The sequence below is a fragment of the Pinus tabuliformis genome, chromosome 3_2 (assembly GCF_031772625.1).
Source record: "Pinus tabuliformis cultivar Carrire ecotype Pingquan chromosome 3_2, CPIR1, whole genome shotgun sequence".
Lineage (NCBI taxonomy): Eukaryota > Viridiplantae > Streptophyta > Pinopsida > Pinales > Pinaceae > Pinus > Pinus tabuliformis.
This window is the reverse complement of record NC_142302.1, coordinates 83,955,510-83,980,475: the sequence shown is the minus strand read 5'-3', so window position 1 is coordinate 83,980,475 and position 24,966 is coordinate 83,955,510. Positions and strand designations below refer to the sequence as shown.

General features: G+C 40.6%; 1 pseudogene; it reads right to left on the bottom strand.

The window, feature by feature from the left end:
• Positions 1–23,584, bottom strand: part of LOC149179953 (putative pectinesterase/pectinesterase inhibitor 51 pseudogene) — a 106,111-nt pseudogene extending 82,527 nt beyond the window's left edge.
• Between the last annotated feature and the right edge of the window lie 1,382 nt (positions 23,585–24,966).

Genomic DNA, 24,966 nt, shown 5'->3' with positions numbered 1-24,966 from the left:
ATTTGCCAAATGGGGCATCGGTTTCATGACATGTAACCCCACCTCGACTGGGGGGCATGGGTATATCATAGTCGCGGTGGACTATTTTACCAAATGGGTTGAGGCGATGCCTACATTAGATAACACTAGCGAAACAACTGCCCTTTTCTTTTTCAATCATGTAGTCACCAGATTCGGCATTCCACAAGCTATAGTCACAGATCATGGATCGCATTTTCGCAATCACATGATGGCCGAATTAGCTGCCAAATTAGGGTTGTCTCACGACAGCTCTACTCCATATTACTTGCAGGGCAATGGACAAGTTGAAGCAATCAACAAAGTCCTGAAGCGCATGCTGCAAAGGATGATTGGAGTCCACAAAAGGAGTTGGCACCTAATCCTATACTCAGCCTTGTGGGTGTACCGAACATCGATAAGGAACGCAACCGGGTTTACACCTTTCCAACTGGTGTATGGCCTAGAAGCAATCTTACCGGTTCAGTGTGAAATCTTTTCCCTCAAACTCGCAATCGACCTTCTCCCTGGAACTTTGGAAGAAGAGGCTCATTTCTTGGAACTAATCCAATTGGATGAAACCCACCGTGATGTCGCTTTGGCTAACGAAGCTCATAAGGAACGAGTCAAGGCGCAGTTCGACAAGAATGTCAAACCCCGTGTTGTCTCAGAAGGTGACTTGGTCTTGCTTTATGACCAAGAATCCGATAAATTGGGAGCAGGTAATTTCAAGTCTTTATGGATGGGCCCCTATATTTTTAAGTGAGTGTTAGCAAAAGGAGCCTATGATTTAATGGATTATGACGGGATTCCACTGGCACAACCTTGGAATGGGTTGTACCTTAAGCGTTACTACACATGATTCAGTGTAGTAACCTATATGCTTTTGTTACATTTTTGTTTTTGCCAAAGTATTTGTTTTGGTCAAGTAAATCCGCTTTTTACATTTGTCGCAGATGTTGAGCCTACTGGAGTCTTTTGTTGGATATGCCGACGGAGCAAGTCGTAGTTCATGAAACCTATCTTCTGCGGCCTGGGCCATTTTTTATCCAAGCAGCGAGTTAGTAAGTTTCAGAGGGGTATGAATTGGTCGATCAACAAATAACATCGCCGAATATAGCGTGTTGATAGAACTTCTCTCTGATTCCATTACACATGACATATGCTGATTGGTCGTCAGGCCAGACTCACAACTCGTCATACTATAGCTCACTGGTATCTACTCCGTCCGAAATCCAGCTATCTATCTCATGTTCCTAAGGGTCAAGATTTTGGAAAGGAAATTTGATTTTATTCAATATCAGCATATTTCCAGAAGCTTAAACACATTAACTGACTCATTGGCAAATTATGTGTTAGATAGACATTTGCAACATTTATAAAAAGAAGCATCTCATCAATATTTGCATCAGGATCATGTAACTTAACCAAAATAAAACTCCAAAAATCAAAAATATCTATATAACTGTTTATGGTTTACACATAATGTTTTGTAGACAAGACAAAATCGGTCAAATGACCCAAAACTCAAAATGCTAGGGGGCACCCTAGTCTAATGATGCTGGTGATAACAAGTCACCGCCTGTGCAATCATGCGTAAAAGCCTAGTCCATCAACTTGGCACGCCAGTAGTATGTCGCTGCAACCTCAAAGGCAGCTCGTCAGTCATCACATCTGGAATACTGAGAGTGAGGCCCTCGACCTGATCCTGTAATGCTGAAAGAGTCTCAGCCACATCAAGGTCGCGAAGGATACCCCTTCCCACAGCCTCTCCTACTGGAGCGATAACTGGCACTCTCAGGCGTACTACTGGCCGAACGAGACCAACGTCTCCATGAGCACATGAGTTTTGATTAGTCTTGAAAGAGTAAAGCACAAAGACATTATAAAAGAAAAATGATAAATAGAAATATGGTCAAAGAATTTACCAATGGCACCCCACTGTTCACCAGCCGACAGTACCAAATCCGGGTCACCCCGGAAGTCCATACCAGCATATGGGTACTCAGAATAAACCATCTCCTAACGATCAAACCACCTGAAGAAGGTATCAGAAAAAGAAATGTGAGACTGACCAGCATGACTAGACATATGGTCGACCCATCTCTGCATACGTGGTTCAGTCGGTGGAGGTAAACCAAGTGCAATATACTGCGGCTGCATCATTGGTATCTTTTCCAAGACGAAAGCGGTCAAAATAGAACCATATCCAAAGTTCTTCAATCTTCCATTTTTCACCTTGGTCAATTGTTCTTTCATCACAAGGAGTACTGCATCACACCAGTTGAACACCTTCTGTTCGAGACATTCCAAGGCGTACTGCATATAAGACCGGTTGGCCACATGAAGAGCTGCACCACCAGCCATCCTACCAAAAGTGAACAGAATGGTCCTCAGTGACCTGTCAGTGACATCTCGGATGATAATCTTACCGTCCTTACTTGGCTAAGATCCCTCTCTGCAATACCTGCAAATGTAATCTCTCACAGATTCACCCCCACAGGCCGACCCTGATAAGGAGATGGGGGCACCCCGCCTCGACAAGCCGGTCAAAAAATAGATGTCCACGATAGTCAAGGGGATGGATTTGCCCCTAATCTAGAACACCTGGCTGATAGGATCCCAAGCATCAAGCAAATACTGCAGCAAGTTGATTTGTTGTCTCATGCTAGAGATGCGGAAAAACTTCAACAGGCCACAGTTCCGCAGTGCATTTACTGTAACCAGATCATGTAAAGAAAGCATGTCATCTTCTTCATGCTCACATTCTCACCATGTAATGGTCATTTTTCTCCAATAAATCTCTGAAAACAAATAAGAGAAGAGTTAGATCCTGATTTGGTGAAAAACAAGAAAAAATTTCCATTGAAAATTGTACATAAATTTCCTTCCTTGCGCTCATCGCACCTACAGTAGTGTTCTGGGTGCGTTTCATGTCAATTGGCCAATGGACAGGCTAACATGAAACACACTTTTCGATATAGAAAGGGTGCGATGGAGCCAGGGTGAGTTTTTCAAACCCCAGAGGCTCAGAAAAACCAAAAATCAGGCTAAGAATGCAAAATGGAAAGGATGAAATGAAAGAGCTCAGGTTTAGCTCCTACCTGGTCTAGACGACGCCGAAAATCGTCCACAGAATCTCCCGGAATCAACTGGTGAAAATCAAAGGGGGAAAGCACCTCCAAAGCTCCAACAAGCCAAAGTTCAAATGAAATGGTAAAATGAGAGGTAAAAGCACTTTTAAATTACTTTTTACGTAATTCGAGTAAAATATTAGTGTCCTAACTCATTTTTCAAACATATATTGTTCATTTCTAACTAGTTTGATGAAGCTATTGAGCATACAGTACAATCTTTGAAGGAACAAAGCTATTTATGGTAAAGTCAAGAAATGACCGTTATATCGAGTAGTTTTAACACGGACTTCATGCTTGTTAAAAAATAAACATAAGCAATGAGAAAATGTTTCCCCCAGCGTTTAAGCTCAATAAAAAATGAACCAATTTCCAGTAAATGATTGTCGTGAATGTCGTACTTCAGCCTTTGAAGCCTTGGTCGTGTTCTCATCATCACCTCCACTCTGTATTGGCTGATCATTCACCTCCATTTGATTGTTTACCCCTTTTGAGGAACAGCTACAAAGAGTGATCCTGTTAGCCATCCTTGTAACACTGCTGTGATTGGGAAATTCCAAACCTTACCTGGAATCAGCTGCTACCCAAATTTATCACTCATTCCTCAACGATGAGCCTCCTTTAAGCTCTTTTCAACTGACTCGTAAAATATGAAAATATTGTCAAGCCATTGACCTATCCAGCTCGTTAAAGTGACCAGAAGTGCTATCCCTCCTTTAGATTTTAATCTTTTTGGACCGGAGGTATTATTACACAAAAAGATCGAGCGCTTGTTTTGTTTGGCTCGTTAAAAGTACCGAAAATTCATCCCTTCTGTATTGTTTTATACTTTTTCGGACTTAAGGGATTAGATGACAAAAAAGGACTTTTGGAGTTTCCTTTACGTCCCTTTTCAGAATCTCTAAAATTGAAAAGGACCGAGTTATCTTTGTCGTTAAACTCATTAAAACCTAATAGCGACAAACTTGTCCATAACAGACAAGAACGAGTTTCACTATCGCTAGGCTCGTTAAAACATAGCGATGGGTTTGCCCGAAGGGAAAATTATAGAACAAGCATATGTTATCCTCCTCAAGCTTGACAAAAATAAAGAGGCACTGGTCAGCAATGACTGGGAAAAAATTGGGAAGAAAACTTGAAGAAACTTTGTTGGTAGCAAGTCACTCTTGAACATGACACTTTCACTCCGCATCCAAGTCAGGTTGGGTTGTTTCATTCACTGGTCACATCACCATGGTCACATCACACCATCCACATTTGGGGTTAATGCTACCAATCCATCATGTCAGTGTCGCCGATATGTTCAAGAGAAGTCACTCAGAGAATTCACCTGTGTCTCACCTGCTGCAATACATTTACGCTCCATTCTTTCATGACCGCCACCCTGAACCTTATATCACCAGATCGTTTTCACCTCCATTAAAATCATTTTCTACGTTTCGTGTCATTGATGTGGGATTCATTAAGGCCCTCCTATGACGGATCACTTCTTGTCGACGTCAGCACATTATCCAAGAAGTCGATCTAGGAACACCCCTTTCAGTACTTTGAAGCTTGCATGCCTCAATGGCAAGCTTCTCACTTCCGGCGACAGGTTTACATCAATGACCTTCGACCGAAAGATTTTGCATGGTGTTCGACGCCAAGTCCTTTATTCACACCACATGAATTGTACTGCAGTACCTTGAGGATCATTATCATTATTGGTGATTCCTCTCGCACATGTTAACAGCTTACATCATTGGCTGGTAATCAGGCGATGTATTTCCATGTTCGACTCCAGAATAGCTCTCACATGGATCGACTTGTACTTTGAGTGAAGATCAAACAAGATTGAAGACCCTAGATCTAGTTTCATCCATCCGGGCTGCGATATATATTCAGGAAAATAAAGACATCAAACGTACATCATTGCTGCACAGATAATCATCCAATCTAAGGGATGATGGCTCTACCAGAATCATCAGTCTACACTCAGACGATTGTCTTTCCTATGTACATGAAAATGAATTTATAAAGCTGAGCATGGGAATGCCCTTCTCAGCTAGATCATGAAAATTTTATGAAGATAATGTACTGTATTGTATCTTATTATAGGTCTCCTCCCAGCTTGAAAGAAGTTCGGATCCTCATGATAAAGCATTTCACCCGACATCAAAAAAGATTAACGACATCATGCTTTAGGGGGCAACTGTTATAGACATTTTTGGGCACTGTAACCCCAAGAATAAATTTCAATAAACTAAGGGCTCCTAAGTCCCTAAAAGTGTTGTGCCAACCCCTAAAAGAACAAGGTCAACTGATTACAGCTTCTCCCAAAAGTTCTCCATGAAAAGCTACTCAGAACTGGTCAAAACTGGACCATTTCAGCTACTCCATAGGCAAAGTGCGTTGCATCTCACCTAAATACACACAGTGGGTGCATTGCATTTCAAAAAGCCATTCTAAGGGGTGCGATGGGTAAGAAGGGAAAAATGGTAGTGTCAATCTGCGAGGTGGAGAAGCATGGAATCTTCCAGAAACTTTTCCTGTGACACTTGCCCCTCTGAATTTGACCAGGGATGAGTAAGTGTTACAGGGAAATGTGTCTATATAGAACTGCTAATCCCACTAAGGTGTGGTAGCTACCTTAGAAAAAAACAAAGTAAAACTACTTTCATTTTCCTTTATGAAAGATAGATGAGAGAAGAATAAAGGAGACCAACCTCTGTCTTGCGCTTGGTTCCTTGCTCGATTCCTCTCTCTTATGATAGTCCTTTGCTACCTGTTTCCTTGTATACCTAGCTTTACGGAGTACCTGTGGAATCAAAGCAGCATAACACTATGCGAGAACATGGATCTATTATCATAAAAAATCTAGGATCAAATGTAAATTGACCATACAAATGCACAAAACATAGATTACACAAGAGTATGGAGGAAAACTTGAATAGCTTTATTGATAATAAAGAAAAAGCCAAGAGGGTTACAACCAGTTGTTCTGACCCAGCATCATCCTCTCAACAGGTAAGCTCTTCTTCACCTCATGCAAAGCTTAGATCACCCAACACTATGATGTTGCCTCAAGAAACCAACAACAATTCCTTACAAGATGCAAAATTCTAGCCTCTGGATCTCTGGGATGAGGGATCCATATATAGATATCTGTAAGGGAGATGAGTTAGCTTGTGATTTGATTAGTGTCTTCCCTCTGATAATTCATGCTTCCACTTGGAGATTGACGATCTCTTACTCATCCTTGGTTGAATTCAAAAAGGCAAGTGTCACATGAGAAGTTTCTGGAAGTTTCCATGATTCTCCACCTCGCGGATTGACATTGCCATTTGTCTCTTCTCACCCATCGCACCCCATAGAAGGGATTTTTGAAATGAAATGCACCCACTTAGTGTACTTAGGTGAGATGCAACGCACTTTGCCTATGAAGCAGGTGAAATGATCCTGTTTTGACCAGTTCTGAGTAGTTTTTCATGGAGAACTTCTGGGAGAAGATGTAATCAGTTGACCTTGTTCCTTTAGGCATTGGAACAAAACTTTTAGGGACTTAGGAGCCCTTGGTTTATGGAGATTTTATGCTTGGGGTTGCAGTGCCCAAAAATGTCTATAACAGTTGCCCCCTAAAGCATGAGGTCATTAATCTTTTTTGATGGCGGGTGAAATGCTTTATCATGAGGATCTGAAGTTCTTTCAAGCTGGGAGGAGACCTGCAATAAGATATAATACAATACATTATCTTCATAATATTTTCACGATCTAGTTGAGGTGGGCATTCCCATGCTCAACTTTATAAATTCATTCTCATGTACATAGGACAGACAATCGTCTGAGTGTAGACTGATGATTCTGGAGGAGCCATCATCCCATAGATTGGATGATTATTTGTGCAGCAATGATGTACATTTGATGTCTTTATTTTCCTGAATATATATCGCAGCCCAGATGGATGAAACTAGATCCGGGGTCTTCAATCTCATTCGATCTTCACTCAAAGTACAAGTCGATCCATGTGAGAGATGTTTTGGAGTCAAACATGGAAAGACATCGCCTGATTACCAGCCAATGATGTAAGAACTTAACAGGCACGAGAGGAATCATCGATAATGATAATGACCCTCAAGGTACTGCAGTACAATTAACATGGTGTGAATAAAGGACTTGGCATTGAACACCAAGCAAAATCTTTCGGTCGAAGGCCATTGATGTAAACCTGTCGTCGGAAGTGAGAAATTTGCCATTGAGGCATGCAAGCTTCAAAGTACTGAAAGGGGTGTCCCTAGATCGGCTTCTTTGATAATGAGCTGATATCGACAAGAAGCGATCTGTCATAGGAGGGCCTTAATGAATCCCACATCAATGACACGGAATGGAGCAGATGATTTTAATGGAGGTGAAAATAGTCTGGTGATATAAGGTTCAGGGTGGCGGTCATGAAAGAATGGAGCGTAATTGTATTGCAGCGAGTGAGACACAGGTGAATTCTCTGAGTGACTTCTCTTGAACATATCGACGACACTGACATGATGGATTGGTAGCATTAACCCCAAACGTGTATGGTGTGATGTGACCATGGTGATATGACCGGTGGATGAAACAACCCAACCCGACTTGGATGCGGAGTGAAAGTGTCATGTTCAAGAGCGACTTGCTACCAACAAAGTTTCTTCAAGTTTTCTTCCCAATTTTTCCCTAGTCATTGCTAACCAGTACCTATTTATTTTTGTCAAGCTTGAGGAGGATAACATATGCTTTTTCTATAATTTTCCCTTCAGGAAAACCCATCGCTATGTTTTAATGAGCCTAGCGATAGTGAAACTCGTTCTTGTCTGCTATGGACAAGTTTGTCGCTATTAGGTTTTAACGAGTTTAACGATAAAGATAACTCGATCCTTTTCAATTTTAGAGAGTCTTGAAAGGGACATAAAGGAAACTCCAAAAATCCTTTTTTGTCATCTAATCCCTTAAGTCCGAAAAAGTATAAAACAATACAGAAGGGATGAATTTTAGATACTTTTAACGAGCCGAACAAAACAAGCGCTCGATCTTTTTGTGTAATAATCCCTCAGGTACAGAAAGATTAAAATCTAAAGGAGGGATAACACTTCCGGTCCCTTTAACGAGCTATAGAGGCCAATGGCTCGACAATCTTTTCATATTTTATGAGTCAGTTGAAAAGAGCTTAAAGGAGACTCGTCTTTGAGGAACGAGTGATAAAATTGGGTAGCAGCTGATTCCAGGTAAGGTTTGGAATTTTCCAATCATGGTAGTGTTACAAGGATGGATAATAGGATCACTCTTCGCAGTTGTTCCTCAAAAGGGGTAAACAATCAAATGGAGCTGAATGATCGGCCAATACAGAGTGGAGGTGATGATAGGAACACGACCAAGGCTTTAAAGGCTGAAGTACTACATTCATGATGATTATTTACCAGGAATTGCTTCATTTTTTATTGAGCTTAAATGCTGGGGGAAACATTTGCTCATTGCTTATGTTTATTTTTTATCGAGCATGAAATCCGCGTTAAAACTACTCGATTTATCCAGTCGTATAATAAGGATGTCTCATATATAAAAATGGAAATTTTTCAAATCTTTGCCCCACATCCTTTCTTTATGCAAGTTACGAAACGACCAATCCTACGAGTTTAAAGGGTTAGAGGACCTACAAATTTTAAAAAATAAATGGTCGCTCTTTGCTTGCACGCCAAAAGGTTTTCATGCCCCCAGGTATTAAATAGAGCTTGAAGGTCACCTTTTATTCTACCAACAAGACATTCGTTTTATCGGGAAAGGCCTACCTCTTTTAGGTTATCAAGGTTTGTTTTATCTGCACCGCAAACAAAACACTTCTTCGTCGATGCCTACCGAAATAGACAAAGGCGAGTGGCGCAGACGCCTCCACCCACATAACTTTGATAAGGGAATCTTATTCCAGTCCAACCCCCTTTTCCAATCACAGACGGGAGTGTCAGACTAGTCATATATCTCTCGCGGAAACCTATCCTATATTTGAAGTTTTCGTGCCGAAGCAGACCAAGGTGCATGCCCCCTGGGTTTCAGTCATGTCCCCCGAATCACTCGCGCTCATCAGGTGGACAGACTGGGGATTGATGAGACATTCCTTCTGTGAAAAGACCATTCAAGGATGGTATATGACTATTTTCTATGCGTGAACCGGGGAATGAATGCTGGTCTACGAGCTTGACCACTCTTCCTTCATGCAGAAAACACATTACTCTAAAGAGTGATGAGACAATGGCTCCCATGCAATAAATATAGTCTCGTCCAAGGAGTAGATTATAATCCAGGGGCCCTTGGACTACCATTACGTTCATGTGAATAGTTTTCCCTCCCAATGTTATGGGCACATTTGGAAGGATCCCTAACGGTCGACTGGTTCCTTTGTCAAAGCCTGTTAGATTTCTCATCTCAGGCAAAAGCGATGGCGAACCAAGCGCTTTCCAAGTAGTCAAGGAAAGGATACTCACAAAAGCTCCTTCATCTATGATGGTACTGGAAATAACCATTCTATATACTTGAGCAATGATTTAGAATGGTATACTAGCCGGTAAACGGGGTCTGCCTAGCTGATTCCAGTCGAAGGAAACAACTAGGTTGCTTGGACGTGGGACCGAATAGATGGCCGGGTACGACTCTGACGAACTTCCTTTCTGTGGTAAATGAATGGGTAAATTTTCCCCATGTTCATCGGAGTCTATGTTTACGAAAGGAATTTGGACGGTGTCATCCTTGTTCTCTTCGGTGATTGTATCATCTGAAGATAAGACCTCTGAAGGCAAGACCGGGTCAACTGCCACCTCGACCTTTTGACTTTCGTCTGGTATGGGTTCAGATGGTTTATCTTCAATGATAGATGCTTCAGTGAAACCGGACGATCATCCAAAACTCTTTTAGCCTCGTCTAAGAAGGGACAACGGTGGATGGCGTGATCACCTTCACACAGTTTACAAGGAAATTTTCACTTTCCTTTTTGTCCAGGGGCTTCACTTTCACTAGTCAACGGTGTGTTTTCAACATGATCATCAGAGGTTGACGACACCGGGTTGTGCAAACGAGGAGACCAGTCCCTTAGGATCCGAGGGATGCAGGGACAATATCTATGATAGTGGTATCCTTTGCAAATGACACATGGCGATTTAGGGCTGGTCGGTGCAGTGTGTGGATTTTCGCTAGACGACGCTTGGTTGCCCCCTTTAACCTTTGGCTCCTTCTACTTCTTCTCTTTCTTCTTCTTTTCCTTCTTCTTCTCAAATACTTGATTTTTGGCTTTACCAGCCCCATCAAGCGAAGAGGAAGGAGGAGAGGAATAATTGGATGAAGTAGAGGGTTAGGGGGTAACTCTGGAATTGTCTAGTTGCTGACTCGATTGTTGAGGAATCGCGGTGTTTTGAATGACGGAGGTTGAGAAAAGCCATATGGTCAAGCCAATTGTCAATCCTAGAAGTGAAAATGTGGACATGTGGGGTGCACCAACATCTCCCCAAGAGGAGAAGGGACTAGGATTTCCTCCAAGGGGAACTCCTTGGTTGGCAGACTCCATTTTCTCAATCTAAGACCAACGTAGGAAAGGTGACCATTATTCCATTTAAAATAAATTTTAGAAGCTTTGACACAACTTTTTTTTTCAATTTTAAAGAGTCGAGAAAAAACAAAAGATAACTCTAGTTGCCTTCGATTTTTAATGAGCCTGAAGTGACTAGTGTTCAGATGGACCTTTTCCGTTAAGGAGTCTGAAAAGGAATGAAAGGGACTGCTCTAGAAATCTAAGTAGAGGGATTACCAAACCAATCGCAAAACTGCAGAATACCTTTTACGGTATGGAAGTCAATCTTCCCGAATGCTGTGTTCAGTGCATTGCGATCAATAGGGCGGCAGACACGGCTTCCTATGGATAAAGGATTAAGCCTATTGTGGTCTCCAAAAATATACTCGACGGTACGTGGGAGCACAAGTCTCTACTGGCACTTATCGTCTCAAAGTGGAGGAATCACCCAACCAACAGTGAGAACAATAGTTACCAGGCTTTACAACATCGGAATACGTCTCTAGCCTAGACTTCTAGATGTTGTGCATTAGGTTCCAAAGCGTTGTTAGATTCATTAAATTTATTTTATAGTTGATCTTGCTTAAGAAATTTGCCTTTCAGGTTCACCGCGTGATGTAGATGTAAAATTCCTAAAATGCAATCTAAGATGATAAACAGTCTTTTATCTTCTTTGTGCAATGAAAATCCTAGCTACTAAGGAAAGAAAGACAGAATTCTTTCAACAAAGAGCAAAGAGCACACACTATATGCACTATCCTAAATCAAACCAATCAAACAGTATAAATGCAAATGCACATGCATGTATTTGTTTTCAGCCTTTTTAATATGTGAATGATAAAAAGAAAGCTAATGTGAAAATCTAAATTACTTTTCAAGCGATAATTACTAACAAGTTTCTTTTCAAAATCAAAATGAAGACAATGACAACAATTTGCGATCTGGAAATGAAGACTTGCTTTTGACACTAGAAAAACTACTAATTTAGATCAAATACAATAGTAACAGGGTAATAAACTATCAAGAGCAATCAGACTCTCTTCTATGACTGAAAGAGACACTTGCAACACTTTCAAATCAAGGAACGACAGTACAATTACGTTACTTTTTTGCAAAGGAGAATTGAAAATGACTCAACAAATACACAAAAACATTTACAGTTCTTTGCACAATGGAGGTGGAATATCAGCAAGGAAAGGGGTTTCAAACAGAGGTGTACTGACTACAGGCAGCAAAATTCTTGAATAGATCTGAAAAGAGTGAACAAAAACAAAAATTCAAGAACAATTCATAGTCTGATCAGCGCACCTGTAACACAATGAATTTGAAATGTAGCACACCTACTACACTCGGGAAGTGCGTTGAATTTCAGATTCACAGATCAGAGAGTGCGCTGGGCCAGGGACGAGACTTTGCTTGGGTTCCGGGTCACAGTTTGCAGTTCAGTTCAGGGATTTTGGCCGAGCAAGTGGTAATCAGTAAATCAACAACAGGGGTAGATCTAAGGAGGTTATTAGAGCCACCACAAGGGAAATTAAAGAATTTGTAAATCAGTTGTTTAATTCATGAAAAAAACCGGAGATTGACTGAAGCGACATTTATCTACTTTGCATTTGCATAGAAAATGCAGTTCGAAAGCTACCTGGCTCAACTTCGGGCTCTGTCTGTAAGTTTATAAAGTAAAAAAATGTAGATAAACAAACAACATAGTCGATCCCCAGCGGGGTCGCCATTTTGTTACAGGGAAAAGTGTCTATACAGAACTGCTAATCCCACTAAGGTGTGGTAGCTACCCTAGAAACAAACAAAGTAAAACTACTTTCGTTTTCCTTTATGAAAGATGGATGAGAGAAGAATAAAGGAGACCAACCTCTATCTTGCGCTTGGTTCCTTGCTCGATTCCTCTCTCTTCCGATAGTCCTTTGCTACCTACTTCCTTGTATACCCAGCTTTACAGAGTACCTGTGGAATCAAAGCAGCATAACACTATGCAAGAACATGGATCTATTATCATAAACAATCTAGGATCAGATGTAAATTGAGCATACAAATGCACAAAACATAGATTACACAAGAGTATGGAGGAAAACTTGAATATCTTTATTGATAATCAATCTCCAAGTGGAGGCAAGAACTATCGAAGGGAAGACACTAATCAAATCACAAGCTGACTCATCTCCCTTGCAGACATCTATATATGGATCCCTCATCCCAGAGATCCAGAGGCTAGAATGTTGCATCTTGTAAGGAATTGTTGTTGGTTTCTTGAGGCAACATCATAGTGTTGGGTGATCTAAGCTTTGCATGAGGTGAAGAGGGGCTCACTCGCTAAGAGGATGATGTTGGGTCAGAACAATTGGTTGTAGCTCTCTTGGCTCTTTCTTGATTATAAATCAAGCTATTCAAGTTTTCCTCCATACTCTTGTGTGATTTATGTTTTATGCATTTGTATGGTCAATTTACATCTGATCCTAGATTGTTTATGATAATAGATCCATGTTCTCGTATAGTGTTATGCTGCTTTGATTCTACAGGTACTCTGTGAAGTTGGGTATACAAGAAAGCAAGTAGAAAAGGACTATCAGAAGAGAGAGGAATCGAGCAAGGAACCAAGCGCAAGACAGAGGTTGGTCTCCTTTATTCTTCTCTCATCTATCTTTCATAAAGGAAAACGAAAGTGGTTTTACTTTGTTTGTTTCTAAGGTAGCTGCCACCCTTAGTCGGATTAGCAGTTCTGCATAGACACTTTTCCCTGTAACAGAAGGCAATTCAATGCCACCATTTATGACAAAACCTCCTTCATCTCCCTATAAATTGACCACTCATCTAAGTGATCAGGGGCTCGATTATGTTGCTATGAGATTTGGCTTTGAAGCAAGTATTGTAATGCTACAAGTTTGTCATTCTTTTGATGTGATGTGGATGGGATCCAAGCTAGAGGAATGGCTTTGAATCAGACACCAATGGTTGTAATTCCATCTATTCAATAAAGTGTTTGAACCTTTCTCCCCTATGTTTGTACTGTTTCATAATGCTTATATGTGTGAATTGTATCTGATTCCTTTCACTTATATTCAATAGATCGTTTTCTTTGATCAATTATTTGTTTTCTGTTGTGTTTACAAGTACTTATCAAGGGTATTATGTATGGGAAGCAGCAACAGGGTTGATACAAAGGAAACGAGAGGAAATCAGAACTAAAAGTAGGTCTTCTCATCTTCTCATCTTATCTATTGCTTATAGGAAAAGACTAAAACACTTTAAATTGTTGTTCTAGATACAACTACTTATTTAGGGGATCAGTATTTATCTGTAGATACCAAATTATCCAAATCAAATTAGTGAACATACTGGGGAAGATCCTCTTTCCTAGTAGCTTATCCAGCTCCTAGGACATCCTTGCAGACCTTACTTGTGTTCATAGATTGTAATTCATCTCTTTGCATTGAAAAATTGGTCAAAACTGTGTCAAATTGTCTCTTGAAATGGCTCACTATCACCAACACATGCTTGTGAGGGACACAGTGCACTGCAGAGCACTCGTGGCTTAGGGACAATGCTCTTAAGCGCATTGTCTCCCATTCAGGGCTGCATTGGTCCTCCTAGGGTCAGTTTCCCACCTTGCGAAAGTGTTTTTGCCAACTTTCTCTGTTTGTTTGTTTGCTGATTGGTCAATGAATGTTATGTCTTAGAGAAAAATTTTCTATCTCCTTGTCTAGCCCAACTTTGATTTGATTGATTAATTTTTCTTTAATGTTTTCTTTTTCATTATCAATCTATAGTCAAAGTTAAAATATAGTTGATTAATCTTCATTTGAAAGAAAGTGTTGTAAAGTCTTCTCTTCCTTTGAGTTAGAACTATCGTGAAAGTCTTCATTATTATGAAAGATTGATCAATTGTATGTGCATATTTACTTTTCTTCATATTCACATTAAGGAAATCGAAAAGAAATACATGCATGTTTCATTGAAAGAGTTTGTGTGTGCTCATAGGAATAGTGTAGGGAAATTGCGTTATATTGTGCTCTTTTCTCTTTGAATGAAAGAAATCTGATTGCTCTATCCCTAAGTAGCTAGGATTTTCATCATTAAATTGAATGAAAAGAATGCTTATTATGATAGTTACATTCCTAGCAGGGAAAATTTTAAGAACCCCCCAAAATTTACATGTATAATAAATGGGTGAATCTCCATGGTATATAGGAAAAATGGAAGGCGATTTTATCAATAATATGATATGTATATATAATTTTTTGGTGAATCTCTCACCAGGAATGGCGAATATTTTACTCAATTATAAAATCTTGTATTTATTGAATACACAAATGAAATCATTGCATTTCCTTAAAATATCTTTTGAAATCAAAATTGCCAAAATTACATATCGATAACCTAGTGGGTGTAGGATAAAATTCACCCGTGCCATTCACAGAAAGCATGAGAAAAAACCTAATACTATATATAAAACCAAGAAAAATTCAAATTCATCACTTCTAGGGACCTCGTAACCACCCTACCAATACACAAGTATGTTCCTGTTTGCAATTAGAAAAATTACCCAAATTACAATCTGTTTACTCCAGCATATGTTGGAAAGTTATAGAAAGATGACTAGTGAAATCAATCCATTCCTTTTAGCCCTGGATTTGTTTCAGTTTAAAACAGAAGCATACAAATTTACTTGTCCAATGTCTATTCTTTAACCATTCACCTTGAGATTTTTTTACAATATAATTTCCTATGTCTATTTAATATCTTCATTATCATAAAAACCAACCTATATCCATCTTAACTCCACATCTACTACTTTTAGGGGGATGAAATCTATTTATCCCTCTGAGCACTTGGTAGACCCAGAATTAAGATGGATCTAAGATGATAGAATTTCCCCTTTAAATAGTCTAAGCTCACATGAATACCATGGTATTACCATGGGTCAATACCATGGGTTATCATAAACCTGGAGCTTAAAAATTACTATTAGTAATTTATAAAAATTAATAAAATTAACAGTTGATTTTTATTTTATTTTTTATTTTAACCAAGCTAAAATGTTTAACATACATTAAATTACAACATCCATTTTACTCTATGCTAGTTTGCATATCACGATATTTGATACCTCTCGGGGGTTAGTAGATCCAGAGTAAAGATGGATCTATGCTAGTTTAATTCCCCCATTTAAATAGGCTACATTCCAGGTCAATACCATGTGCCATTTTGGTGAACACCATGGGTCAATACAATGTGCCATTTTTATTTTTATTAATACTAATATTAGGGCTAATAATGTTTTTTTGCATGGTATTAATAACAATGTAGTCCATAGTATTTGTCCCATAGTATTTTGCCCATAGGTTTCACCTAAATATAACGCATTTTTTGAGTGTTCATAAATATAAGGTGACTTATGGAGTAAATATAAAAAAATGTTTTATTTGTTTACCATACCTCCACTTTACTTATATTTTATTTGTTTACACCCTTGCAGGTATATAGGGTGACTTATGGAGTAAATATAAAAAATGTTTTATTTCTTTACCATACCTCTCATTTATTTATATTTTTATTAATTTACCATATCTCTTTTATAAATATGGTATTTGGGCCTTTGGCCCATAGGATTCACTTAAATAAAACCTATTCTTGAAAATGGGCGAATGGAAGGTTGTAACTCCTAATTTCAAGGGCTAAATTTACCTTTTTTACCCTCTCCCTTAAAATAAGGTGGGCTATTTGAGGTGATTTGTAAAAATGTACTATGATTCCTAGGAATTTCAGAATACATCACGTGGTGAACTTGAAAGGAAAAATGCTAAGGAGGATCAACTTAAAATTAACATAAATTTACCTGATGGAGCATTGTCATCAACGATAACATTTAGTGGTTCTAGGCTAGAGACGTGTTCTAGCGTTGTAAAACAAAGCAGCTGTCGCTAACTTGTCTTCAATACATCCTGAGCGTGATACCTCATTCCACATACGTGAGTATATCGTAGCTCGTCCACGTACGTTCGGGTATATAGGGTGGTGTTACAGTATGTAAAGTATATGTGAATGCTCTCACTGTGTGGTTTTGCACTAGACAATGCTTAGACGGATTGGGCCTCTGCATACCTTCGGGTATATATGGGAGGAAAAAACTAGGTTTCTATCCATCCTTAGGTAACCGAGTCGACCATCTTGTACACTGTGATACACCGAACACAACATTCGGGGAGATTTCCTGCCCGTACTTCTTTGTTCGCTAGGAGGTATTTTGCAGCTCACGGTTTGTTGGTAAACCTTTTGCCTAGCTTACCCCTTTTTGTTTATTTCTTTTTTGATAATAAAATTAATCAACAATTGTGGAGGAACATCAACCCTTACCCCGTTGTTCATGGAGAATAGCAAGCAAACTACCTTTGCCACCCGAAGCTACACCTATTTGGTTAAAGCGGTCTCACTTAACTGAGTCAAGTACATCAAGAACTCTTAGTTCTTCATAGGAAATACCCGAATCATCTATTTAGGTAAGTACTGAGACTCTAGTTACTCCAACCATTTCTGGTACATCTGTTTCTGAAGAAGAAGTTTCATAATTACCGGAGGCCATTAGCACTAATCCTAGTGAAGCAGTAACTGAAGTTGTTCAACAACAAGTTCATCCTCAACTTGAAGTTGCTCAACAAGAAATTACTTCTGAGCTTGAATCAGTTCAACTAGAAGTTAATCCAGAACCTATCACAGTTCGAACAAAAGTTACATTTGAACCTGAAGTTGTTCAGGAAACTTTCTCTTAAATTGTGGTTCTTTTACCCGAATATCTGGAATTCGAATTTGAACATTCAGAAGTTGTTAATTTACCGGAAGAAGATCAATCAGATACCCCTCAGACATCAATAACTAATGAAACTTCAACTTTATCAACACCAAAAATCTCTTACAGACCAGATGGTGAAGTTCTTCCACCTAGTTTAATTATTGTAGAGAAAGAATTGAAAGAATATTCTACACCTAGAACCCCATTCCACTTTGGAACTAGGCTTTATCTTTACCCTCATACTCCTCATTTTACTACTCTATTTGATCCTACTTATTTTCAAGTAATCGTTGTTTCTTTAGGACAACTTTTGTGTCAGTTAACTATGGCTGAAGAACCGTCAACATCGCAGACTATATCATCTGATGCAGCATTAACAGAATCTTTTGTTCAACCTCTTCAATGTTTTCTACCACACCTGAGTCACACATATATGGTGAATCATCTATCTCGGTTGGTTACCAATCTTTATCTAGAACCCACTCAAGGGTTGCTTCTACCCCATGGTCATCACCCATGTCCTCAATCGGAATTCTACCTGGTTCTTCTTTAACGGGAACTCAACAGTTTGATCCTTCATATCAATATCAAGCTGGGAAATCTAGTCAACAAAGACCTATGTATCCATTAAATACTAGATTTCCACCATATGCAGAGCAATATGCTTATCCACCTTATCCTCCATATGGTAATATCTTGGAGTATTCAGGTCAACTTGGAATTCAAGTTTGTCAATGGCAACCAACAATTCTAGTTCAACCAAGGCTTGTGTATCCAACACAACCAGTGAAAACTGTGTCAGCTATTCCTACTACACTTGTTGTTACTACTGTTCCACAGTCAGAAGGTCAAATTGTTGTATCTCAATCGGTACAAACTAGTCCTTCTACCTCACAACCACAAGTTTTGGGTCAAGAAGCTCAATTTTCTCAAGTTGTTGTACAACAACCACTTGTTACTGGGGTTCAACAACAACCTCATGTTAGTATACCCTTATCTAGATTGGTCCAAGCTTACACTAGTATAATTTATTCACAACCTGGCAAAACTTTCATTGCTGGGCAACAACAATCGTTAAATCAACAACAGTTGTACCAACAAAAACAACAGTTGATTCAACAATTGTGGAAGCCTGAATTTCAAAAACCTCAATTCCAGCAATTCCAACCCCAATTTGGACTTGCCCAATAGGCTCAGCCTAGGTTTGGATAATATAAAGCTTACGAAGGTCCTGGTCAACAAGGCTTTGCAGGTTATGGACAACCACAAATTCAACCTCGTTATCAACAACCACCTTATGTTAGATTTGTTCAACAACAACCTTGTCAAGGTTACCAAATGCAGATGCCCTATGTTGGTATGCAAAGACCTATTTCTCAGGCAATTCCGTCATATCATGGGTATGCTCAACCTAACCTAAATTGACAGTTGCCATTTGTAGCAACTTTAGAATTACCAGATTTAAATTGGCTCACTAATGAGCCAATCTTATATGCACCTTGGTGGTTGGTGATTTCGCATTAGTTACCTTTTCACATTCCAAAATTCAATGGAAATCTTGGAGAAGACCCATCAAATCATGTGATGACCTTGGATTTTTGGTGTTCATCAAACTCCTTAAATGATGATTCGGTTAGACTCCATCTCTTCCAAAGAACACTTACTGGTCGAACTACTAAATGGTACATTGAGTTACCAAGAGCTTCTTTTGACAACTTTATGACTTTAGCCACCACATTTATGACCCACTTCTAGTTACCTATCAGATAAAAGACTGGAAAAGAACTCCTAATGAACTTTAAACAGACTACTGGTACCCATATATCAGATCATATCCATGAGCGGCGACATCATCGTTGAATGGTTAATACATATGTTCCTGATCAACTTTTGGCTGAATGGTTCATAAAATCCTTATTGCCATCAATCACCGAGGATGTGGTAAAAGGTGGAGCTGTCACAGAATAGCAAGTAATTGCTTGTGCCCCATACTTGGATTTTATTTGCACATAATTTGGCATGCCCTATGACAAAATTCCCAATGCACCCCGACCAGCTTTCACTATTCCTCCTACTCCGTAATCGAGTAAGGACTCTCATGCTGATGATGGTGTCATCGGTTCTTCAAGCACGCAAATGGAAAGAAGACCATCTGGTCAAACTCTTGTAATTACCAATCAAATTACCAATGCATCAGAAAATACTCTTGCTTCTGAATTTAATGTCGTGTCATCTGACAAAGGAAAAAATCAAAAGCAACCAGGATGCAAGAAAAGGGGAAAAACAAGAAGAAACAACATAATTCCCCTCAAGAGAAATCATATGATTCCTCTACTTTGGCAAGGAAACGTCGTTATCCATGTCTAATCTATAATGATGAAAATTTTACAAGAGATTGTCCACACTGCTCATAGGTTTGTCTTGGCTTGTTGGGGCCTGACCCAGGTTCAACAGTGATTTAGCTAAACAAATCCGAAACTACTAGCCCTTTCAGCAATAGTCCATGGTGTGTGGACTGAGGTCTCACCTGAGGTAGTATGGGAGAGTGCTAGAACCAGGTTTCTGCACCCTAGGGATGTCTTGATGAATTTTGGGAAGTTTGCGAACCAATCTTGCGCGCTCATACTGCTCCGCAACTATCTAAACTTCACGTAGCTCTGTAAAGAGCACAAAGAGTTGCAGTGTAAATCCTTTATCCTTACTATGTTATTATTATAGATCTTAACTTAATTTTGTTGGCCCAATATTCTTATCAATCATTCAACATTCATAACCAATGCACGCAATCATAAAATATAAGGAGATGCATAAACATATAACATAAGCTTAAACATACAGATCTATGAATAGATGCACAATATTTCAGAATCAACTTAGCTTTTATTAAACTTCTGTTTCGTTACAATCCCAGCTCCACCCTACGCACTCAGCTGCAAGGGTCCACGCACACAGCTATAGAGCCGCTTCCTACTCCTACAACCCAAGACTCGGACATACAGACTCAGAGTGAATATCGCATTCAAAAACCCATATCACTTTAGATCAAGACTACAAAACCTGACTTCTACACTTAGATCATTGCTCTATTCATACATTCCCATGGTTCGTGGACCATGGGTAGGCTGACACATTCTATATTAAATTACAATATTTTAAGGTAGACAACCATAGACTCTCGCACTCTGTGCTCACATTTGTGGGGTCTTACATTACTTTTGACCAAAATTCAGGCTACAAGTCCAAAAATCCTCTATGGGGGGATCCACTTCCCAAAAGCCCCCCAACACAATCATCGTGACTCATCCCAAGTCACTCAGTTGGTGTGGTGATCTTTGCATGAAGTTCATCTAGCGACCTCTGTGCTTCGCTTACGTTCGCAACACATTCTTCCACTGTTTGTTGTACCCATTTTTCACGTATCTCTGATGCTTCGTTGTTAGGTACAATTACTTGCCTGAGAGCATATACACCCTACATCTGTGGTAGCTTTCCCTTGATCTTGGTGGTGACCGTGAATGCTTCCTTGAGCCAGGGTTGGATGCATTCTTTAAGCACTGCTTCTTTCTAACGTTCGGTATCCACCTGTGCCTTTAGAGCATGGGCCTCCCTTATCTTGACCGATTGCTGGGTAAGGGCGACCATTTGCACGGTCCCCTAGACATTGTCATAGGCCTGTTGCAACTCCCACGCTTCTATCTCTAACCGCTGTAGTGTTGGGTCTTCCTACAGTGAAGTGAGGGTGATGAGTGACTGATCTAACAATCCTGTGCAATCCTGTATGGTCCACCCTATTTCTTCCAACCCTAATTGAATGGCACGGTGCAACTACTCTCTAACCTCCGACAGTGTAGAGGGTTGTGCCTTCAGCCTTAGCTCCATGATCTACAAGTTGAGGTCCAACTGGACCCTCATTTCTTCCTCCTTCTCCTCACAGTATCCACTGGCCAATTTGTGGATCTGTATACCTATTGGTAAGTATGCTGCAATCTCTAGTTCAGGGACGTGGCGACAGGCTTCCTCGACAATTTTCTCCAACTGCTGAGTCTATGCTACCACTTTATTATGTTGGAGGCTCAACTACTCAATGTTAATTCGTTGTTCACTGAGCATCTGTACTACGCGTCCTTCCCTACCAAGAAGCTCTATCGTCACTCCATCCTGTAGCTGGTATAATATCTCTCATGGAAGGGCAGCCAAGTTTAGTCCAAGTCCCTTGAGCTGGCCTATTGCAACTTTGTCCTCCTTGTTGTCTGTTGTTAGTGCTCCTTCTGGCAGCGTGATAGTATTAGCCATTTTGGCCCGTAGCAACTACTTGGTTGTTGACGTACCCGTAGCCCTGTATGTGGCTACCATTCCCTGCTATGGGGGCCACACCTAAAGTTCCTGGAGTTGCATCCTGAGCGCCCCCAATAGATTCTACTGCTTTGTCATTGCCTCCTGGAGCACCTCCCTGGTGACTTCGCGAACTATGTGACCAATGTCATATAGGTCACCCTCGGTTAGTGTAATAGGCTCCCCATCCAACTTAGAAGCCTCGGTCTTCTTCCATGGCCCAATTCATTCTGTCGCGTGCGGCCATTTCAATTGGGTAGAGGTGGTTCTTGGGTCTGCGCCTTCCATCGTATCATCTATCCCATGCCCTCTGGTCGAGTTCAAGCCTCTTTCTTCTTGTGTCGTAGTAGCCCCTATTGCTACTATCTTTTCTGCAGCAACCTTTGCTACCTCCTAGGACGCCCGTACTTTTTCAACTAGCTATTTGTTCTGCTTCTATTGTGCTAGCAGCTTGGCAGTAGCCTTCTGTCTTTGAATCTATATCTCATCGCGCACCATCAGATTTGGTGCGTGCCATTCCATTGGCCATGTCTCAAGCACCACGAAAACAACATCATCTATTGCAATGAAGGGGAGTGTGGTCCACCTCTGCTCTGGATCCTTCCATGCCATGATATACACATTGTGCATATCTTCTTTAAAGTTTGTGAAGCTCTTCATACTGTGGTATACCAAGGCAGATAGGCGTTATTGTGCATTGATCCACAGTCATACGCTCACCTCCATCAGTACCCAGAAGATCTTGGTTTCTCAAATTTGCATGGCATCCTTCATTGCCCATAGCAATGTGTATTTAGCTACCTTTAGCTAGTACTAGTCAACAGGAGGAAACTGACTATCCTCAGGAAATTTACCTGTAACTAATAGGATGGATAAGAGTAACCACACATAGTGGAAGGTCTTACCCTGCTCTTGGGCCTCCCTACAGTTCGTCAGGAACTCGTCGCAGAGGAACTACACCTAGTTGAACCGTACTCCTTCTGCGCATTGCTCGGCCAGTGCGATGACCATTGCTGGTACCTCATTGCCATGACATTTTCTCATAATCTTTCCTGCCAACAACTGGGTAGATACACGAACCCCTTTGTTCTGAATACTAGTAATAATGTAACCCCTCTGCTTTTTCTCCAGCTTATATTTATTTTTCATGGCCTCCGTAATCGCCATGTCTCCACTTGTGCCAACTATTTCCGAGGGGTCCCTTCCCATATAAGGAAGCCGAGAAATCCTATGAATGAGCTTTGCCGTGATGGGAATGGGCTCCTCCAGCCACAAGTATCCATTGTGCACTAGGAAAAGTAGTTTCCTGATGACAAATATCATGATCGAGGCCTAATGGAAGTGTGGAATCGATAGGAAGTGGAGTAGCCAATTCTCCTCCACCTTGTGCAGCCATGTCCATGGCTGTAGTGTTGTAACTGCCCCCTCCGTGCTTTATTCCATCAGCTAACTAGCTTCCAAATGGGAGAACTTATCGTTATCCCCAAGGCCCCAGTCTTCAATCTTCATAGTGGGTATGCGACCCATAGTCGACCCTTCAAACAAAACTCCCTTGGGGAGGAATAAGGTGTTGAGTGTGCTTTTAATGACATCCAAATCTTTAGGTACCTTTACCCTCCCTTTCCATGGAGGGACATACTTGGGCAGCTTTGCTGTGGCACGTACTAGCTGGATGTCTTCTTCCATCTCTTCCTCTGGTTCCATCTCTTCTACAAAGGTCTGAGGATCCTTCTCCTCATCATCACTCTCAATATTAACCATTTTTTCCTTTCCTTCCATTGACAGTTTTCCAAACCGCGGACTTCATGGAGACATATGAACCAGTCTTGCTGCTTGTTGGTCCTTCTTAGGCCTCGGCATCAAGGGAAATTTAGGGATTTCTGATGCATCCCCTACCAGTGGCGTAGAACTCTGCACTGCTCTTGTGGTTGTTGACATTATTCTGATAAGAGAATCCTATGTATCCTTTGGCAATGCTTCAAACCATATACTTGCTCTTACAACCTCCAAATTCATCAGGTTCATGCTTGCTTGATAATGCAACAACTTAATTCAAAAAATGACAAGGGTTGTTCGGTGGAGGGCCACCTGTGATTTATAGGTCCTTTTGAATATAAATTCGATCGTTCCCGCCAAATTCAGCTCATTAATGCGAAACTAGCGGCAGATAGTCCCAAATCTAGTTGTGACTTTGTATCTTAATTGCCTGCCGTCTACTCCTTGTTGTCTTAAATTTTCCATCTTCTCTTGAACAGGGACACCAACGGTTACTTTTCAGCTTGCCCACGCAGCAGCGTAGTCCCTTGTGCACGAATGCGACCTGTGCATCATACTAAGCCTACGTACAACTTATGTGTCACGCAGCTCCCATACAGACTCATTTATAGTCCCGTGCTCTCTTTCAACTGCTTGGAGCACTAAGACTGTGCTTCCTACGAATAGTCAGGTGGTCGCACTACTAGTGTGGGGCTTTAAGTTACCTTTCAATCTAGTCCACATGCCTCCCTTAGTTACCCTCATGCCTGTCAATGCCTCACGTTCTTCCTTATGCGGTGCACTTCCTTAGTGACTTTGTCTAATAAGGTGCGGTCGCAGCCATGGTAGTATAGCCAAAAGCCCTCGATGACAATCTCCCAATGCAGTGGTAGGGTTGCCCATACATGGCCCTGTCCTTATATCAACACATAATTCTTGTGAGATTTTGGTTTCCAGCTTTTTGATATCCTTGTCCATTAATACGCTTTCCTGCTTCAGTCATACCCAATCCTCTTCGAGTTCGTGAAGCTCAAGGTTCCCTCACTGAATAGCTTCTTGAATCTGCATATGTTCATCCTCACGTGGTTGCATAATATCTTCACTCTGGTTCCTGTGCACTGTCGCGATTATAGCAGTGATTGCGTGGGGATTCTTTCCCAAAGCTATGGCCTTGACTCTGCTCGTCCTCTTCAGAATCATTTTTGCACTGAGGTTCCTGTGCATGGCCCCATACGCCCATTGGACTACTGGCACACACATGTCCCAGTCAATTCGTCTCACCTGGTGAACTCTGTTCATGACTTTTCATAGCTTTGTGAAGGCTCTGACGTGGAATGTTTATCGCTTTTCCTACTGCCGTGTTGGGTTTTGATTTTCGATCCTTAGTC